Below are 17,510 nucleotides of genomic sequence, written 5' to 3'. Positions count from 1 at the left end.
AAGACTTAAACCGGAGAGCAGCTCAGAGTCCCTTTTACATACTGTAAGACTTGAGCACGGAAAAGCACGGCCCCCTCAGCGTTGGTCTGCTGAGGAGCGATGATGGAGGATAACTCATGTACGAGTAAAAAGTGTGACCACGCGAGTAACTTCGTCACAGCACACCTGACTGCAGGTGTGACCGTGACGGAACGGCTGCCCTCGGCCTACTCTTATTGTGAAGGCGGGTCGGTTTCCGGTCGCGCGCTCGGCAGTGTGAGGGTTTTCGGAAGACCCGCTCATCGGTAATCAGCACAGATTCTTCTGATCGATCAGCTCAGCGTGCGCCGGGCAGAGGTCACATGATTTGGAGCGCCGTCGCTTCAGTACGGGAAGCGCCGGTTTTGCGTGACGTCACCGCAACGCTGACACGGGGATGAGGATGATGACGTCATCTATTGTAAAAAAAAAAAAAAAAGAAAAAGAAAAAAAAGTAAATAAGCACGTGCACGTCTCCGGTTCATGGCTCTGCGTGTGACCGTCTGTGAGCTGCAGATGAAGAGTCTACCTCACATGTGACTCAGCTGCTTACCTGCGCTGTGTGCGTGCGTGTGTGTATGTTGGGGGGGTGTACACTAATTCAGTTTTATTTATACAAGCTCAAGGCGCTTTATATTGTAAGGTAGACCTTACAATAACCCAGCAGTCATATGACCTCCTATGAGCAAGCACTTTAGCGACAGTGGGAGGGAAAAACTCCCTTTTAACAGGAAGAAACCTCCAGCAGAACCAGGCTCAGTGAGAGGGCGGCCATCTGCCGCGACTGGTTAGGGTGAGAGAAGGAAGACAGTACAAAAGACATGCTGTGAAAGAGAGCCAGAGATTGATAACAAGTATGATTCAGTGCAGGGAGGTCTTTTAGCACATAGTGATTGAAAAAGAAACATCCATCATGGGTGGATGCATCTGGGAGTTATTTTTTCTAAACAGGCTCAGATTTGACCAATCAGATTACTGCATATGGCAATGAGTACTTTGTGGCTCAAAACCTGGAACTGAAAGTCCAACATGTTGGTTCTCGGAGAGCTGCTGCTCCGTCAATCACAGCAGCTCCTTGGTGCAGGTGACCGTCAGGTGAGCACAGGAGCTGCTCGCTTAGAAGAGCACGCAGCAACACGACATATGAGCAAGCGGAGTGAGGTATGGGGTCTTCACAACCCCTGTTCTCTGTACACCATCAGGACGCTTGGCCTCCCTGTGGCTGCGGGCTGCTTGCCTCCACCCCAGGGAAAAGGGTAACATCTCCTGGGTCTGGGGGTTGTACACATGGGTGCTCACAGACACAAACTATATCTTCCTTGGCTGCTACCTTAAAGCATATCGTGCGCTGTTGATCTTGCGTGCTGCTCAACATTCAATATTTAGTATTTACTGTTACTTACACGTAGATAGGTTGTTGCTTTGACCTCTGTTTTGTGTTGTTCTCTTGTTGTTTGTTTTCTTTTTTCTTCTGTTAACAGGTGACCCAATGGATTTTCTCAGTGTCTTCTCTTACTGTCCCCCGATCCCCTCTGTTTTTCTTTCCCCCTTTTCTGTCTAATTGTCTGTCCAATTTTTAATAACTTAAAATAAATAAATAAATAATAATAATAATGATAAAGATCAATCAAGTGGACCAATATCACATTGACACGTTTTCTCCACTTGAAGAAATAAACCCGTTGGGCATCTTTCCTGGCCCTCAGACAATTCTGATTGTTTTTCTGTCCCGTTCGGTACTTTAGCAAACAAACAAACAAAAAACAGGACTCATCAAAGAGCTAGAACAACATTTATTCTAACAGTAAAAGTCTCAGCGAACTTTAATCAACAATAAGAACAGAAAAGTCTAAAACCTGAACACCTGCACGGGAACAATGTGAGGCTTTTAATCTAAAAGGTCTTTTGCAAGAAACCAGGTGAGCAGGCAGGTGGCATTAACCTGGAAAGAGTTTATTTGCTGTGCTTTCTGAGCCCCACCCACATCAGACCACCTGAGCTCAGAGACAGTGCAGCGCCTCGACCTGACAGGAAGTGCACACAGAAACCTTGCTGACATCACAAATGGACGCAGTCACTTCGGCGCCACTGAGAGGTGAGCGAGGGTTAGATCAGTCAGTCACAGGAAGCTCCGCCCAGAATCCTTGCTGCTTCCTCGTTCTTTATGATTGTGTTTCCCTTTTAACCCTTGGTAGAATCTCAAAATCCCATCCTTTCGTGAACCTCGGGACCAAAAATTGTCCCGCCCCAAAAGTGCTCTAAAAATGTTATATATCAATATTTTTTTCTACTTTAAATTAGTCAATCTTTTAGACCTACTTCTCCTTGAAATATTCATGTCAAGTTTTAATTACATTTCGCGGATTTTAACCCTTTATATCCCGGTTTCGTCACATGAGCGCACTGCTTTTTTTGCCCCAAAAAACATAAAACTTGAATATTTTCCAAAAAAAACATTTGAGGTAATATTCAATTGTTATTATAATTAGGCCTTTAGATGGACTAAAGATTGGCACCAACAGTCATTTCGATCGCCTTTTTTTTTTTTTTTTTCAGGACCAGAAAATGGTGCCTTATTACTTTGCATTGATTTAATTACTTCGACAATTTCACTAATGGTTATCTCTCTATCAATTTCTGTTCTGTCATTTACCGATATTTGTGGAATCGGTAATCTATCAAGCGTTTCAGCAATCTTTTTTTCATCAACCGGATCTGAGGTATAAAGATTGGAATAGAACATTTTAAACTGGTCATTAATGGTTTTCGGATCAGACGTCTTTTCTCCAGAGGTTTTACAGATTTCAGAAATCGTGTTAGCTGATATGGATTGCTTAATTTGATGTGCCAAAAGTTTTCCGGCTCTTTCCCCATGTTCATAGAACTTTTGCCTTGATTTGAAAAATAAACGTTCTGTTTGCTGAATGGACCGAATTTTGTATTCTGAATTTAGTAATAATTTTCTCTTATAGAGGTCTGGTGTTGGATTTTCTGCATATAAGCAGTCAATCTCTTTTATACTGTTGGCTAGGTTGTTCATTTGTTGTAAGTATTTCTTTTTTTGAAATGAGGCGCTGTGGAGAGCATCCTCACACAGAACATGACATCGTGGTTCGGGAACAGCTGTGTGAAGGACCAAAAAGCTCTCCAGAGAGTGATCCGTACAGCAGAACGCTGCTGCAGGATTGCTCTCCCCCCGCTTCAGGACACCTACACCAGGAGATGCCGGACTAGAGCAGCGCAGATACTGAAGGACCCGTCCCATCCTGGCAACAAACTGTTCCAACTTCTGCAATCTGGTAGAAGGTTCCGCATCTTCCGGGCAAGGACAGAGAGACTCAAGAGGAGCTTCTATCCCCAAGCCATCCGTGCCCTAAACACACACACCCGCCCTCTCACATCATCTATAACTGACTGAGACAGGACTCTCTTCCAGACACTCTAAACCAAGGCACAATGTACATTTCAATTCCTTTAATTTTAAATATGTTTATATTGTCTATCCTGTAAAATAGTCAGATGTCTATTCATATTAATGTACAGAATTCACCTGCTTGCTGCTACTACTGCACATTCACCCAGTGTGTATAATATATATATATATATATATATATATATATATATATATATATATATATATATATAAATAAATAAATAATGTTCTTCCTCTACACCCCCCCCCCCCAATTTTTGCACATGTCGAGGAGCGTGTCAGGCTACATTTCACTGTGTGTTATACTTGTATAACTATGCATGTGACAAATAAAGAACCTTGAACCTTGATACATATGAAATTATCTGGCCTCTAAGATAGGCCTTTAATGCCTCCCATACAACAGTCATTTTCATCCCTTGGGTTTGATTTGTCTCTAAGAAAAACTGTATTTGCTCAGAGACCTTTTTTTTTTAAATGAGTCTTTAGTTAGGAGTAAAGGATCAAGTCGCCAGGCCGGTTTTTGACTTAAGCGTTCATAAAAATTTACATCTAATTGTACTGGACTGTGGTCTGAGATAACAATAGAGTTGTATTGGCAATCTAAAACCTTGGGAAGAATTCTACTATCTACAACAAAAAAAATCGATCCGTGAGTATGACCGGTGCACTGGTGAGAAAAATGAGAATTGTTTAGATGTAGGATTTTTGTCCCTCCAGGGGTCAAAAAAAGCATAAGATTGCATAAAGGATTTAAGAACATTACCCGCTTTTGAAATTTTGCTATCAGGTTTTGGGTTTGATCTGTCAAGTTGAGGATTAAGTACGCAGTTAAAGTCACCACCCAGTATCAAATGGGACTCTGTTAAATCTGGCAGGTGTTTTAAAAAGGTACAATAAAAATTTGGGTCGTCCCAGTTTGGTCCATATACATTAGCAAGAATGACTTGTTTCCCATACAACCTGCCCTGTATAATAATATATCTCCCTCTGGTATCCGCCACAGTTGATAGTGGAATAAATGGAATCCCCTTCCTAATTAGAATAGCCACACCCCGTGATCTATCCTCAAATTTTGAGCTAAATATTTGGCTTACCCATGTTTTTTTTAGTTTAATTTGTTCACTTGATCGGAGGTGTGTTTCCTGCAGATATACAACATCGGATCTCAGTGATTTTAAATGAGTAAAAACCCTTGTGCGTTTAACCGGATTATTTATACCTTTAACATTCCATGTTATAAAACGAAGAGGCAGATGACTTTGCGAGCTTGCCATTCAGGTACCAAAATGCAGGTGCAGAAAAAATATGTCCCAACCTCTGGAACCCCCCCCCCCCCCAAAAGAAAGAGGGGGAGAAGGAAAAAAAAAAAAGGGAAAAAAATAAATAAATAAAACGAGCCTCAAAACCCCATGCTGATCTACTATTATCCCTGAGATCGCAACCCTCCAGGCTAGGATAGCACAGTGACTAAACTTACTGTTAACCCTCAAACAGCCCCTCAACTGGGCAAATATATAACATTTAATAACTAAACAAAACTCCAAAACTTATATTTTCCACTTTCCCCGTGTTTATTCTAATCAAATGCCCCAGAATAACAGCAATATCTCGAACATATCAAAAATCGGAACGAAGAAGGAAGGCAGAGTATTCATAATCAATTAAATCAAAAATCATTCTACCTTCCGGCCTTTTATGACTATGGCCCAATTATTTACTTGACATCTCCCCAGCACCGACGTATAACTATGTCCCTTGAGTTCAAGCAATCACACATGTGGAGTCCAACTTATCTTTTCTCACACGGCTGTACCTCTCACGGCCGTCGTAAGTCTTTTTTGATAAAGTCTATTGCAGCCGCTGGGTCGGTGAAACGATTGTCCTGTCCCGTCGGTGAAGTGATGCGGAGAACAGCTGGAAACAAAAGTCCAAACTTAACGCCAGCCTCGGAGCAAACGTTTAGCCTCCATAAAAGCAGCTCGTTTCTTTGCCACCATTGCTGTAAAATCAGGAAAAATGCTTATCTTCATGTCCTGCAGCAGCAACGGCTGCGACTTGGCGGCCCTTCGGAACACCTCTTCCTTGTCTTGGTAATAGTGAAACTTCACCACGATCGCCCTGGGGGAGTTTCCCTGTTGACCCAAGCTTCGATGAGCGCGGTCCAGCATCGGAGTAAAGTCGAGGCCCAGTATGTCTTTCAGCATTGTAGCAATAGCTGCCGTAGGTTTCCCGGTGTTTTCAAAGCCCTCCTTCACCCCTACAATGCGTGCATTGCACCGGCGTTGTCGCCCCTCGATGTCGTCCAACTTGCTGGTCAACTTAGCAACGTCCGATTTCAGCTTGCTAACCTCGTTTTCCAACTCCACTGTCCGGTCTGAAGAAGTATTCAAGTCAAGTCAACTTTATTTGTCAATTCTGCCACATGTACAGGACATACAGAGAATAGAAATTTCGTTACTCTCAAACCCTAGTGATTAAAAATGCAAATAAAATAATTAAAAAGTAAAAATTTAAATAAATACAATACAATTTTACGTATAACAAAAAAAAAGCTATACAATATACAACATTCAAAGCAAACTCAACACTTTCCAAACGGGTCTCTTGCTTCTCCAGATCTTTGATTGTGTCTATTTTATCATTTAAATCTTTCGTGCTTGAATCGATACGGTCCAATATCCTCTTTTCAGAGCTAGCAATAGCTCTCATAATCTCACTCATGTCATGGGGTGGTGCCTCCGGTCTGTCCTCAGCATGGTCCGAGGCTTTTGCGGCCTGCTCTTTCCCCGATCTAGTTTTGCTCATATTTCGTACACCGTAGCCTTGAAGATGTAAAAAGTGCCTCAGAGCAGCACACGGGCGTGTTATCGTACTGTTGTTAAAAGTTCGTTAGTTTTGGAGCAATGGAATTATGAAAAAAGTTAGTCCATTGAGGAGCCCTGTACAACACGTCTTCACATGGCTACCAGACACGCCCCCCGTCATTTTGTTATTATTCAATTCAGAACTGCCCAGACCAGACACAGTGACGTTTCACCAGAATCCCTTTGATCTCTGATCTTCTTTATGACATCAGCACCCGAAAACCTATAAATAGGGGAGAGGTTCTCACTCTTGTCAGTCTTTCAAAGAGAGTGGAAGAATTCACTAGGCAGGAAAACACTTAAACTACTCGAAACTTCCGTTTCTGACACAGTTGACCGTCTTTTTAAAAAATCTTTTAGTTAGTACAGAGATTTAGCATCAACTTCAATTTGAAATATGAGTCTGTCAAATCCTGTTGTATGCAACATGAGAGCCGAGAACGAAAAACTTCAACAGCAAATCAAAGAGCTGAAAAATGAGAATAAAACTCTCAAACAACAAAACTCTACCATACGTGACCTTAAAGTCGAGAACGCCGACCTTAAGGAGCAAAAAAGAGAGCTCATAAATGAGAACAAGATTCTCCAAAAAAACATTGAAGTTCTCTTCAAACGAAGTGGGTTCTCTAAAAACAAGAGGAAAAGAGACCTGCAACTAGAGAATGAAACAATTCACTTCAAAATTCAAGAGCTGGAATATTGTAACCAAATTCTAAAGGATTTAAACAGCTCCAAAACCAAAGAGATCCAGCAACAGAAAGAGGTGATGCAGGAAATGGAGGCAGAAATCAGAGAGTTGCAAAGCAGCAAGACAGGCTTGGTTATAAAAGTGGGAGACATGGAAAAGGACAACCCGTCTTTAAGAGAGGAAAATGATGTGACGGTAAAACGCATGTGTGAGCTGAAAAGGGACTTTGAAAAGGAAAAAGATGACATGCAACAGGAAATACAGGCTGTTAAAACTGAGCTCCATCAGGCAAACACAGCCTTTAAAGAGTTACAAGAGAGTGAAGAAAGAAAAAGGATCATGAATGAGGAAAACAAAACAACGGACAGTGAACAGCTCAGACAGACCCTGGAACTCCAATTCTTTGCACATGAAATTGACATATTGAGGCATAACGAACTTCTTGAACAGGACCTCCAGGAGCTTTCCAAAAGGAGTGGTGATTCTCAAAAAGAACTGAAACCACACGATGAGGGTGTGAAAGGAGAATCACGGATCTCCAAAGCCACTGAGAAAGACTCCCAACATGATTTTAACGTGACCAACAGAGAAAAGGAGTTTTTGTACCATCAATTTGAGGCAGTGAAAAGAGAGCTCCTAATTGAGAACAAAATTCTCCAAAGAAACGCTGAAGTTCTCTTCAAACGACGTGGGTTCTCTAAAAACAAGAGGAAAAGAGACCTGCAACAGAAAGAGGTGATGCAGGAAATGGAGGCAGAAATCGGAGAGATGCAAAGCAGCAAGACAGGCTCGGTTATAAAAGTGGGAGACATGGAAAAGGACAACCAACATGATTTTAACAAGACCAACAGAGAAAAGGAGTTGTTGTGCCATGAATGTGAGGCACTGAAAAGAGAGCTTGTCAAGAAAAATCTGTGTAATGTACAGGAAGCCTTGAAAACAAGACATGGCGTTGGGAGTCTGAGCTTGGGTTTGCAAAGTTTCACAGGAAGCACATAACAATCTGATAAACAACTACGATGTCCAAGTTGACATACTCAAACAACAAAATAAGGCCTTAGAAAATACGGTTAGCGACCTTACCAAAAAGATGTGGAATGGACGGGAAGCGATGAGACAAATGGAAAAGAACTTTCAAGAACAAAGGAAGCTACTCGAAAATCTCCGAGGAGAATTCGAGGAAATTTAGCACAACTAGGACTTTGGCCCTCCCTATTAAACCTGGTTAACGCAGGTTCAATAGGGCTATAACTCAGACAATGGAAGTTCATTTGATTTAATTGGCCTAAAATGAGTGACTGCACCCAGACACTCAGTAGCAAAAGAATTACAGAGATTCAAGAGAGAAAACTGTTTCTGCATAGACTCCTATAGTACTGCAAGTCGTGTCATCGCTTGGTGTCCTGCATAGAGTGCAGGTTTAAGGTATCTACGTATCTTTCAGAATTAGAAGCTATGCTGCGTCAGGGGTTATAACAGCTGTGCCCCCCCCCCCCAACCGGTCGAGGCAGATGGCCGCCCCTCACTGAGCCTGGTTCTGCCGAAAGTTTCTTCCTGTTAAAAGGGAGTTTTTCTTTCCCACCGTCACCAATGGCCTTGATGACTGATAACCTTCACAGACACTGTCATCAAGGGTTTGCTCACAGGGGATCATCTGATTGTTGGGGGGTTTTCTCTCTTATATTGTATGGTCTTTACCTTACAATATAAACAGCCGAGAAGCGGCTATTTTTGCCATCCGGTGCTTTAGAAATACATCTTAGCTGAACTGAACTCCATAACATCTGGACCGAAATGCCTACACACAACGGTAGGCATTTCAATCAAGAGCTCTGTCCAAAACGTTCAGTGACAAGCATCAGCACCAGGATTGTTTTTTTAGCTCACCAACAGTTCATGTTCCATACCCAGTTTTTATTGTGACTGCAACTTTGTAAGACTGGGTTGGGAGATGTTCTTGTGGTGAGCTTTTATTCACATAATTGGTTTCTTTAATAGTGAAATAAAAATATATTTGTATAACTGGAAACAGCGTTCTCATGTGTGATTATCACATTGTATTCTTTAATGATAACTTATTTCTATCAAACCATGTTTTCAGTTTAATCATTTCTTGTGTGACAATTTCCAAAAGCTGCTGTAAGTTCTCTCCAGCACAAAAAATATTTGTATCATCTGCAAATAGAATAAACTGTAATATATCTGATGTTCTACATATGTCGTTGATATAGAGGATAAACAGCTTTGGTCCCAATACTGACCCCTTTGGAACTCCACAAACAATGTCCACACACTCTGATTGATGTTCCCCAATTTTCACAAATTGCTTCCTGTCTCTCAAATAACTCTTTACCCACTCTAACACCACTCCTCTAATGCCATAATACTCCAATTTATCGAGTAATATTTCATGATTAATTGTATCAAAAGCTTTTTTTAGGTTGAGGAATATACTAGCTATACATTGTCTTTTATCTATATTGTTAGTGATATTTTCGATCAATTCTATTAATGCCAATGATGTTGATCTATTTGATCTGAAACCATACTGACTATCCGTTATTATTTTGTGTTTGTCTATAAATTTGTCGAGTCTATTAATAAAAAATTTTTCCAGTATTTTTGAAAATTGAGAAAGTAGAGAGACAGGCCTATAATTTGTAAATTGGTGTTCATCACCATTTTTGAACAATGGTGTTACTTTAGCTATTTTCATTTGTGTCGGTAATGTACCAGTTTGTATGGACAAATTGCAGATATGTGTTAAGGGTTTGGAAATGCCCTCTATCACTTTCTTGACTATTTCCATATCTATGTCATCAGAGTCTGTAGAGTTTTTTGTTTGTAATTTCCCAACAATATCAATGATTTCCTTTTCTTCTACTGCCGTTAAGAACATTGAATGAGGATTGCGATCAATGAATCTGGTTTCTTTCTCTACCGAATCTGTCATATCAGGAATTGTTTCAGCCAAGTCTGGCCCAACACTTACAAAGAATTTGTTGAAATCATTTACCACATCGCTCATATTAGTAATGTTTCTATCTTTATTTGTGAAATACGAAGGATAGTCTGACTGTCCAGAGCCCTTTTTAATGATGGTATTTAATGTTTTCCAAATCTGGTGGAGTTACTTTGTGTGTGTGTGTGTTTATAAGTAGTTTTAAACCTTGTGATCCACAAAACAGCATAAGAGTAAAAGAAGAACTGACTGCGTTACAGCACCCGCTGCTTGTTGAGAGTAAAAGCGATACGTGCTTTCACGTCCTTTTTAGCGACTTTTTTAGAAACAAAGTCGCTAAGGGGTCTGATATGGGCTCAAAATGTGGTCATAAATATTTTGTACTTGTAAATCGGTTTTGTACTTGTAAAAAAGATTTGTGCATGCGTAAAAAAGATTTGTATGTGTAAAAAAGATTTGTGTGTGGACTTAGCCCAAAAAACCCCCCTGCAAGTTACAAGTACGAATTTTGACCCTATTTTTCTTCCTTTAAGCTGATTGGTCAATGTCATGTCAATCACAAATTAAACAATCCAATCAGAGGACAGATGGGTTTGGCTGTCGGAGGGGCGCTTTTTTGAACTGCAGGTCCTTGAAGAGTAATCTCTATATAAATATCCAATAGTTAGGTCCCCTTACTTTCAGTAGCTGTTGAAAGGATAAAGTTGTGGTATATCAGCGGTTAGAAATACCATTATTACTTTAGGATTAGTTTAACACAACGTCAGGGCTGACCCGGTGTTCTGACAAACCATCCTACTTTGGCAAAACGTCCTACCCGTAGGATAATTTTACGGTGTCCCCTGACAAACAGTCCTACTTTGGCAAACCGTCCTACCAGTAGGATAATTTTACGCTGCCATATGACAAACTGCCCTACTTTGGCAAAATGTCCTACTGTATGTAATTTATGCACATTTCTGCTGCCAAACAATAATTCCAGCACAAATTTAAGTAGGTATGACGGTTTGCCACTTAACTTTGCCCATCAGAGTATGTTTGTAGCTGATATTCATAAAGCCAGTTCGGTTTGACACTTTTTTTTACCCATTAAAGTGTGCTTGTAGGTCACATTCACAAAGGTAGCATGTTTTGGCACGTAATTCTTCCTGTCAGAGTATGCTTCTACTTTATAATAACAAAGGTAGCATGTTTTGGCACGTAATTCTTCCCGTCAGAATTATGCTTCTACTTTATAATAACAACGGTAGCATGTTTTGGCACGTAATTCTTCCTGTCAGAGTATGCTTCTACTTTATAATAACAAAGGTAGCATGTTTTGGCACGTAATTCTTCCCGTTAGAATTATGCTTCTACTTTATAATAACAAAGGTAGCATGTTTTGGCACGTAATTCTTCCTGTCAGAGTATGCTTCTACTTTATAATAACAAAGGTAGCATGTTTTGGCACGTAATTCTTCCCGTCAGAATTATGCTTCTACTTTATAATAACAACGGTAGCATGTTTTGGCACGTAATTCTTCCCGTTAGAATTATGCTTCTACTTTATAATAACAACGGTAGCATGTTTTGGCACGTAATTCTTCCCGTTAGAATTATGCTTCTACTTTATAATAACAACGGTAGCATGTTTTGGCACGTAATTCTTCCTGTCAGAGTATGCTTCTACTTTATAATAACAAAGGTAGCATGTTTTGGCACGTAATTCTTCCCGTCAGAATTATGCTTCTACTTTATAATAACAAAGGTAGCATGTTTTGGCACGTAATTCTTCCCGTTAGAATTATGCTTCTACTTTATAATAACAACGGTAGCATGTTTTGGCACGTAATTCTTCCTGTCAGAGTATGCTTCTACTTTATAATAACAAAGGTAGCATGTTTTGGCACGTAATTCTTCCCGTTAGAATTATGCTTCTACTTTATAATAACAAAGGTAGCATGTTTTGGCACGTAATTCTTCCCGTTAGAATTATGCTTCTACTTTATAATAACAACGGTAGCATGTTTTGGCACGTAATTCTTCCTGTCAGAGTATGCTTCTACTTTATAATAACAACGGTAGCATGTTTTGGCACGTAATTCTTCCCGTTAGAATTATGCTTCTACTTTATAATAACAACGGTAGCATGTTTTGGCACGTAATTCTTCCTGTCAGAATTATGCTTCTACTTTATAATAACAAAGGTAGCATGTTTTGGCACGTAATTCTTCCCGTTAGAATTATGCTTCTACTTTATAATAACAACGGTAGCATGTTTTGGCACGTAATTCTTCCTGTCAGAGTATGCTTCTACTTTATAATAACAACGGTAGCATGTTTTGGCACGTAATTCTTCCCGTTAGAATTATGCTTCTACTTTATAATAACAACGGTAGCATGTTTTGGCACGTAATTCTTCCCGTCAGAATTATGCTTCTACTTTATAATAACAAAGGTAGCATGTTTTGGCACGTAATTCTTCCCGTTAGAATTATGCTTCTACTTTATAATAACAACGGTAGCATGTTTTGGCACGTAATTCTTCCTGTCAGAGTATGCTTCTACTTTATAATAACAACGGTAGCATGTTTTGGCACGTAATTCTTCCCGTCAGAATTATGCTTCTACTTTATAATAACAAAGGTAGCATGTTTTGGCACGTAATTCTTCCCGTTAGAATTATGCTTCTACTTTATAATAACAACGGTAGCATGTTTTGGCACGTAATTCTTCCTGTCAGAGTATGCTTCTACTTTATAATAACAAAGGTAGCATGTTTTGGCACGTAATTCTTCCCGTTAGAATTATGCTTCTACTTTATAATAACAACGGTAGCATGTTTTGGCACGTAATTCTTCCCGTCAGAATTATGCTTCTACTTTATAATAACAACGGTAGCATGTTTTGGCACGTAATTCTTCCTGTCAGAGTATGCTTCTACTTTATAATAACAACGGTAGCATGTTTTGGCACGTAATTCTTCCCGTCAGAATTATGCTTCTACTTTATAATAACAACGGTAGCATGTTTTGGCACTTGTTTGTAGAAGCAGTCTGCATGCCAAGGTGCTTAAGTTATACAGCTGTCACCACTGAAGTGATTGGAACACCTGACTATATAAACTTTGACAATGAACTCACTCCATTATAGTTACAGTATATATTTACTGAATATATTTACAGATACATATATTTGACATTTATATAGATCTAACAGAACACAGGGAGAAAGAACTGAAAAAGAAACAGTGTACAAATTATGCACATTTGTCGCACAGGTACTTGACCAGGCTGCTCTCATATTGAGCACATCCAAAATGTGCCCATCTGGAACAAAACTCGCACTGCACCTGAAGAGGGAGAGGGGTGTAAGTGTGTTAAACAACATTATGAGTTTGATGAGAAAATAATTACTACAGTGGCTTGCAAAAGTATTCGGCCCCCGTTAACTTTTCCACATTTTGTCAGATTGCATTCACAAACATGAATCAATTTTATTGGAATTCCACATGAAAAACCAATGTCTCTACCAGTCTCTAGCTGTTAGAGACAGACCCTAAAAGACTGGCAGCTGTAATTGCAGATAAAGGTGGTTCTACAAAGTATTGACTCAGGGGGCTGAATAATTACGCACACCCCACTTTTCAGTTATTCATTTGTAAAAATTGTTTGGAATCATGTATGATTGTTGTTCCACTTCTCACGTGTACACCACTTTGTATTGGTCTTTCACGTGGAATTCCAATTAAAATTGATTTGTGTTTGTGGCTGTAATGTGACAAAATGTGGAAAAGTTCAAGGGGGCCGAATACTATTGCAAGCCACTGTATATTGCATTTGTGGTTTATTTGTTTTACCATTTCAATCATACTGGAGTCTGGATCGGCTTCCAGCATGGAACAAACCACACAGTAGTCATCAGCATTACCTAGAAACACACTGACATTAAACCTAACAGTTTTAAACAAAACTGAAAGTGCTATTGCAATACAAAAGCACATGACTCAACTTACTTTGATGTTCTAGCAGTTCGCAAGCAATTTCAGTGCGGTGCAGCCCAATGGCTTCTGGAGTGGACAGCACCCTAGTAACCTCTCCACTCAGAAGGTAGTGTTCGGCAAACTGTAAAATATGTTACAGTAATTGCAATTGATTAACTTAATTCTAGTTTAATACATTAAATACAATTGCTTATTAAATACCTTCAACACTAAAACTCCACAACTGCTGGAGTCCATCTGCTTGTTGTGTGGCAGAGTCTCCATTTTCCAATCCACTTGGGACTCTTCCTTTCCTTTCATCTTCAGAAAATTCCTAATAAAAACAAAACAAGTTTTTAAAATGTAGCCAGCATTTTGCTCTAAATAAAAAGAAAAAACCCCCCACAAACCAAACAACCTAAAACAGATAATTAATGAATGATGAATACCTCCAGTTACGCATAACTTTCCTTTCATAACAACCTTCATTTCCAAGAGGGTCTAACAGCAGTACAGATTGTGAGGAGATTTTGACAACCTAAAATAAAAATTGTATTTAGTAGAATATGTGTATTACACTCACTTAAGTAAACAATCAATTGTAAACATTTTCAAAATAAGAATATGCTGCTAAAAAGAACAGTAAAACAAAATAGAGAAAAAACACATGAGGTGTGAACATGTACCACAAGTATCCAGTGTGCACCAGAGTTCAGTGGGCACAACCAAATGTCCTCAGCCGGAAACAACATCTGTGGAATATTTTTAAGTTTATAAAGGTTTAGATTTATTTACATAACATACACTATATAACCAATATAACATCTACATTACCTTGCTGACACATTTAAACTTCCCAGAAAACAGAGAGGTTGCAACAACGCAAGACAACTGATACACGGGTTTCTGAAAAAATGCAAGATTATTATTATTATTATTTTTTTAAATGATTACAAAATTTTATAAAATACCTTTGTGAAATAACTGGCATACGTTCTTACTTGCCTTTTGTTTCTTAATGAGGCAGTGCAGGTATGCATCAATGACCTGTTTGGATTAAAAGAAGATTATTTTTACAGACCACCACTAGGACCAAAAATGATTATTTCACTTACCTCATCAGAAAGCCACCCACTATCCTCCAGTGTGCGAAAAGAAGAGTCATACAATTTGTATGGCCCAACGACTGCCTCCACACGCCCGGTGTCTTTTGCAGCCCAAAGCCACTTCACTAAAAAACAAAATATGATAAGTTTCTTTAGTAATAACAATTGCCATTTGAAAATCACGGTCAATGGCCAACGGGCCACAAGCAGACAAGGGCCAACGGGCCACAAGCAGACAAGGGCCAACGGGCCACAAGCAGACAAGGGCCAACGGGCCACAAGCAGACAAGGGCCAACGGGCCACAAGCAGACAAGGGCCAACGGGCCACAAGCAGACAAGGGCCAACGGGCCAACAACATAAACATGCCAGAGGGGAGTAGCTTTATGTAAATCAGAAATTAGCCAAAATTGGACCAACAGGTCAAAATTAGCAAGAGGGGAGAAAAAAATAAAACATTCTATCCATCTGACTAGCCAAACAGGCAACAATTGACCAACCGGTCAGAATGAGATTTTTAGCTATGCCACCTTTTTCTTGAGTGCTGGGTTTCTGGGGGGTCACTGGTACAAGCTCTTCTGGTGCTTGGACTGATTTTACCTGAGCTATTTTTGGTGCAAACTGAATGACAGAGGATCTGTTATTTTGCAGCGCTTCATGTTGATGCTGAGGACTGCAAGGCCACATCTCAGAAGATGGGCTACTCTCAACAGGTTCAGCTGGAGTTGAGACTTGGACAGGGTGGCTTGTTCTATAGGGTTTAATGTGGTCAATACTGTATAGACTTTTTAAAGTATTTCCCTCAGCGTTTTTCAGTCTAACACATTTTCCACTGAAGTCATCAATTGTGTAGGGACCTGAAAAATCCGGTTCAAGTCTTCCTCCTTTTCGCCCACGTTTCCTCATATTTAGAAGCAGAATTTGATCCCCTACATTGTACACAACATTTTTGTACTTTTTCAGGGCCCGCTTGGCATATGCAACCTTTTGCTTGTCTTGTGACTTCGCAATGTTTTCTTGTGCAGTTTCTTTAACTGCATGTTGTGCTTCACTTTCAGACTGTACATAGTCACTGTACCTTTTGTCGTCTGGCAGAATGATGTTGGAAATCTAAAATTTTGTAGATATTAGCAATTAAAACAAGATGATATCATATTCATAAAGACATTACTGGGTTTTTTTCTTAAATGGTTTCAATTCTTAGTTCTAACATAGAAAGAATTTGACAAACACTCACCGGCACTTGAGCAGGCACTTCTGATGGAAATACTGCCTCTCTTCCATACATCAGAAAAAAAGGTGTGTATTTTGTTGTGGTGTGTACTTTTGACCGAAGTGAAAACAGGGTGGGCTCTAGATACAGATCCCAGTTATTCTGCTGGTCATTCACCAGTTTTCGGAGGGCTCTAAATGCAGGCATAGAAATATGTAAACACAGTAAGTAAGACAAAGTTTAATTAGAAGTAAAGAAATTAATAAATTATTACGTAACAATTAAGTTTGAATAACATAAGTAATGTTATTAAAAACTGATAGATAAAAATTAGGCATACCTTTTTATGTTGTCATTGGTCTTTTCATCTAGACCATTGGTCTGTGGATGGTATGCTGCTGTGACACTTCTTTCAATTTGCAATAACTTGCAAAGATCAGAGTTGAGCTTCAACAGATAAGGACAAGGTTATACTGCTTATACAAGCACACAAGAAAAAATCTTTGACCCCAGTGAAGTAAAGTTAAAAAATGTAACTGAAAATTATTTAACACTTACTTCATTCACAAACTCTCTGCCTTGGTCTGACAAAATCCTTTTGGGGCAGCCATGTCTATATATAATGGAGCACAAGTGCTGGGCTACCTCAGATGCAGATTTCGTTTTTAATGGGAAAGCTTCAACCCATTTTGAAAAGTAGTCAGTTGCAGTAAGTATATACTGGAAGCCGCTTGAAGTTTTAGGAAGAGGTCCAGTAAGATCTATACCAATAAGTTCCCACACTTCAGACACCTATCAAGGACAAATTAATAATTTGAATAACAATTTGTATAATGTACACATTAACATTGATGGTTAAAATTAGTTGGCAAACCCTCCTGCCTTTATGAATATGAGCTACAAGCATAGTTTGATGGGTAAACGGGGCATAATATTTACCTGAATACACTGCAACGGTTGCACAGCAGTCAGTGGTTTCCCAACTTTTTGACACTGGTCACATTCCTGAATCTTTAAGGTAAAAATATTTATGGAATTCACGTAAATGTTCAACATTCTCATTTGTAAAAAACAAAAACACTTAATGACATATTCTCTAACGAACAAACTATTTAGCAACAATAGTTTGTGTGCGTGTCTTCAAATCTCTGCCAGGCCTACGGGTTATTACTGTAATATCACTAATTAACCATATTTATTTATATTTTTAACTGATATCAAAAAATGTGCTTATTTTAAACACTATTTAACAACAGTACAAAC

This window comes from Maylandia zebra, unplaced genomic scaffold (genome assembly GCF_041146795.1).
Source record: "Maylandia zebra isolate NMK-2024a unplaced genomic scaffold, Mzebra_GT3a scaffold20, whole genome shotgun sequence".
NCBI classification, from domain to species: Eukaryota; Metazoa; Chordata; class Actinopteri; order Cichliformes; family Cichlidae; genus Maylandia; species Maylandia zebra.
Note: the sequence above shows the minus strand (reverse complement) of the source record.